We start from the raw sequence: 4612 nt of genomic DNA, 5'->3' as shown, positions 1-4612 counted from the left end.
GTTAGGTCATTAACAAGCGTTCTTTTTATATTTCTTCCAGTATAATAAATTATTGATATCATTGCAGACTTTTATATTATGGGAGGGAAAAATAATAAAAAGGTGATAAAAGCACTGTTTCTATTTTTTTCTTTTTTTTTCCAAAAAAGAAAGTAATAAAAACTTAAATTCTTTATACCGGTTAAAAAAAATGTATAAAATTTACATCTGTGCAGTGGAGTTATGTTCTAGAAATACACAGCCTATGATGCATTAGATTTAGCCTAGTAGACCAACCGTTAGAGACAAACGTATCATTTTTATGGAACATGATAATCATATTCAAATTTATATAAGCATTTTACAAGTATTGCAATCATTGAGTAGAGATAATCATGGTATTTTCATCAGCTTGGTACTTTTTGAAACATGACTGTGTCGTGTAAACAATCTGCAATTTTTCAAGGCTTGACAACTTGCCCCTATCTAATTTTCAAACCCAAGACCATTTTGCTAAATATTGGGCCCGAGACAACTTTTGAACTGGGACAAAAGAAGGACCTTCTTATGAGAAAACATTGAATGGAGAAGTCTGCTTGTCTGGGTCCCTCTGATACTCACATATGCAGCCTAAGACAGGTGACAAGGTGATAGTTTCAGGCACAATTGAAAAATTGCAGTTTGTCTGTGCATATGTTTGGACTCTTTCCATGTTGTCCTGTTTACAAGTTAACCTAAGTTGGGGTGTTTGTCACGGGTCTTCTTGTTTTTGTATTTAAATAAATAAAGCCGGAAACTGTCTTGCCACAGTTTTGCTGCAGATAGTTATATCCTCATGTGTACTTTGCGCGCCTGTTGGCGAGCACTTTAGTAAATTATCAACTCACCGCTGTGAACCTGCCAACTTGCTATAACAACTCTGCTTTAAAAAAAAAAAGTGTTTGTGATCAGGCTTTCTCTTTGTCATCGTATGTGCATGCAGTATGATCAGTTGAACAATAACCATCAATAAAGTTTCACAAGATTTGAAAACAAAGTTTCTGTAGCATTTCTATCTAAGAATGAAATAAATATATTTAAAAACAGAAGAGAGAGAAACTATATTAAAATAGTAAAAAAGGTGGGGGACAGGGGAACAGTAACATTTATTTCTGCTAGTGAGGGAATGAGCCATTATGATTTCAATCCCCAAATTTAAGACCTAATGTATAAAAGACAAGTTTCCTATTTTTTTAAATAAATGTACTGAAATACTGAGGTAAAAACTTCTGAAAAACATTTACCACATATTATGCTTTCTATTCCAAGTATGGAAGATGCATCTTTTTTGAAATCACACACACAAAATGACTAAGTGGGGAAGAACAGAATTTATTTGCAATTTTAATTGTCATTAGATGGTTCTACACTTTCTACCCTCCCAATAATAGTGTAGCATTTTAATCTATCAAAAAACAAAACAAAACTTCGAAAGAGTTAGTGTGCCAGCCCAAAGGACTTTGTTTGGTTTTTTGAAAACTCCTATAACGCTTAAGTCCATCATCTTAAAATGTATGTCTGAAATAGTTACGTAAGAAAAGAGTCTGGAATATTTTACAATATATATTGGGAACGTGTTCACTTATATAAATAACTAATAATATGAATTATAACAAAATGATTAATACCATGTGTGGAATAGAGTGACTTCTAAATGGTTAAAAGATCTGCAAACCCAGAAATGTGTATATCTGTCTTTAGAAATTAGTGTTGATATCACTACCGTGGTTTGTGAATAAAGAAAAATGGTTTGTAATATGAAAAATAAAAGTTTAGTCTGAAAAGGTCTAAGTGAGTTGGTGTTCAAAGTTGCTTTGCCTTTCCTTTTTTATTGTGTTGGTTAAAGGTAGGTCCAGCACCACACTGTCAATACTGTACCTACATCAGTGACGACAATGGTTAGCAGCTCTTTTCTAAATGCACCTCTACCCCGATATAACAGGAATTTGGATATAACGTGGTAAAGCAGTGCTCTGGGGGGTGGGGCTGATCCAGGGGATCAAAGCAAGTTCGATATAACGCGGTTTCACCTATAACACAGTAAGATTTTTTTGGCTCCCGCGGACAGCGTTATATCGAGGTAGAGGTGTATATCTGTTTAAATGATAGAAGTAATTAAATTCAGTATGGTGAGCTGAAAAGTCTTTAGACTATTTTAAATAAAATAAGGCACGCCTGCAGTACTGTGTCTGACACATTTCTCCCTAAAGACGACTCCACTGCATGACATACAGGGAAAAATCATATTTGTCAACAAGCAAAAAGAAAGTTCAGACATTTTCCATGATGAGTGACATGTATCTATGACCTTTCAATGAAAATGATCACAAAGTGCTTTACAAACTGGAGAGGGTATCACTTCTGCCTATCATTGACCTGCAGGGGTGCTGGAACAATTTGCACCACTGGGGTGTTGACAGCCACTGAACCAAACTGTAAACCCTGTATATAATGGAAACCACTGCAAGTCAGGGGATGTGGCAGCACCCCCGAGGACTCCTAGTGCCAGCACCTATACTGACCTGCATCCACCTCAGTGATAAAACGAGGCAGTGGATGAGCAGTGCACAGCAACACTACATGGGGTAGAGGATACGAAGGGAAGAGTACTTTATTCAACTTACACTGCTAGCAAAATGGCTTCACTTGTGGAGGATTCTCCATTAAGCTGTTTCTAGGACGGGTATTGGGGCTGGAGGGAAGGTAGTTACATTGTCCCAGGCCTGGGTTTAGCAAGAGGTACAGGACTCCTGAGCAGTTTAAGCTGCTGCTTGTCACATACCTGAATGCCAGCATAGGTTAGCTGACTTCTCGCTCAGCCAGCCTCACCACAGCTCTCTCTTCTTCAGGCCTCTTGTCAGGGGAAGAGGGTGACCCATAGACAGATCAAAGCTAAATAGTATATGCCTAGTAATTAAGCAGCTGGCTCTGGCCCCAGGCAGCTGTCTTTTGTAAGCAAAGAGAGAACTAGAACCCAGCAGCTTCTTAAGAAATGTTACCTGCTTCTTCATGCTGCCACACTTCTGCCCATAGCTTTTGTATGAAGAAACAGAAAATCCTCAGCCCCTGGGTGGAAGAGGAAACAACAGAAATTGAGTATTGGCTGGGGTAGCTGAGTCAGTGGAGGGGTCATTTTTGTGGACAATAAATAAGCAGAGTTAGGGAGCGATAAGAATGGGAAAGTATCAGAGGGGTAGCCGTGTTAGTCTGGATCTGTAAAAGCAGCAAAGAATCCTGTGGCACCTTATAGACTAACAGAATTCTTTGCTGCTTTTAAAGAATGGGAAAGAGAAACGTGAATTAGGACAAAGAATGTGAGACGGATGCACATGTGCACAGGTTGGTACTGCACACCAGTTGCTTCAATAATTTCAGAAACAGAAGATTGGACACCATTGGAGGCCTGCCTGGTATCCCAGTGTATACTTACAATGCTGCCCCTTGCCTTGGCCACCCACCGTTCATTTGGTAAGATGCAAACAAACCATTGTATTGATTACATTACTATTTAAATAAGAGTTTTAGGAAAAAACTAAACCAATAAGTTGGTATAAAAACTGAGTAGGAAATGGAAAAATAAAATGAAGGCCCGGGAGCACAGGTGAAGCTAGCGCTGGCAGAGACCCATGAGACAAAACATCTCAAACATGCGCTGTCATTTTGGAACATAATTTTTTTTACAGCATATGTTTACTGAACCGTAAAATCAAATAGAAGTAAAACTGAACAACAGCAAAAGCCAAAAGAGACATTGAGATTGTAAAACATAGATGTTTCAGGCTATTTTTAGCCTAATACAACTTTAATTGTTGCAAACCAGCCATCTAATATAGAAATTTAATCCCTTTAGATAGCATATATATCTCTAATATAATTGCACCAGTATATTTATCAGCCTGTCTCTTAGTTTCTAAAGGGACATCAGTTATGTGTTTGCTTCTTTACTGGTTTGATTGGAATTTAACTCCCCTTCTTTGGTGAGAAAGCCTTACATTTTCTCTTGTCTCTGATAAGTTTGTGCCCATAATCAGAAGTGCTATTGTATTGCTACACACACACACACACACAGAGTACTGTTGGAAGGCCTGGTGTATGTGGGGGGGTATATTCTGTTTTGGATTGCCACATTTATATCACTTCTACTGTCGGAAAAACAGGCTGTGCAAATGTTTTCCTCCCTGGAATAAAAATAAAATGTCCTCATTTTGCTGGGGGGAAAAAAGTACCCTTCCTTGAGTGGGACAGGAAACTTGTTTTGAGGGGTATGATTTTTTTGAAGGCAGACACCCGAGAAAGAATTCTCTGTAGTAACTCAGATCCCACCCCATTTAACATCCCATCAAAGGCCATTGGGCATATTTACCGCTAATAGTCGAAGATCAATTAATTGCCAAAATTAGGCTATCCCATCATACCATCGCGTCTATAAACTTATCAAGCTTAGGCTTGAAGCCAGATATGTCTTTTGCTCCCACTGCTCCCCTTGGAAGGCTGTTCCAGAATGTCACTCCTATGATGGTTAGAAACCTGTGTCTAATTTCAAGTCTCAACTTCCTGATGGCAAGTTTATCTCCATTTGTTCTTGTGTCCACAT

The 4612-nt window shown here is 38.3% G+C and overlaps 1 protein-coding gene across 11 annotated transcripts in view; it reads left to right on the top strand.

The window, feature by feature from the left end:
• RBFOX1 (RNA binding fox-1 homolog 1) overlaps nucleotides 1-1783 on the top strand; it is a 2697109-nt gene extending 2695326 nt beyond the window's left edge. For 10 of the 11 annotated variants that reach the window (XM_050966439.1, XM_050966435.1, XM_050966438.1 and 7 more), the window contains one exon: nucleotides 1-1783. This exon is cut by the window's left edge. The gene's annotated coding sequence lies outside the window, so the exon portion shown is untranslated. The other variant, XM_050966441.1, reaches the window with a different exon arrangement.
• The last annotated feature ends 2829 nt before the right edge of the window (nucleotides 1784-4612 follow it).

Source organism: Gopherus flavomarginatus, chromosome 9 (genome assembly GCF_025201925.1).
Source record: "Gopherus flavomarginatus isolate rGopFla2 chromosome 9, rGopFla2.mat.asm, whole genome shotgun sequence".
Classification (NCBI taxonomy): Eukaryota; Metazoa; Chordata; order Testudines; family Testudinidae; genus Gopherus; species Gopherus flavomarginatus.
Note: the sequence above shows the minus strand (reverse complement) of the source record. Positions and strands in the feature narration are given on the sequence as shown.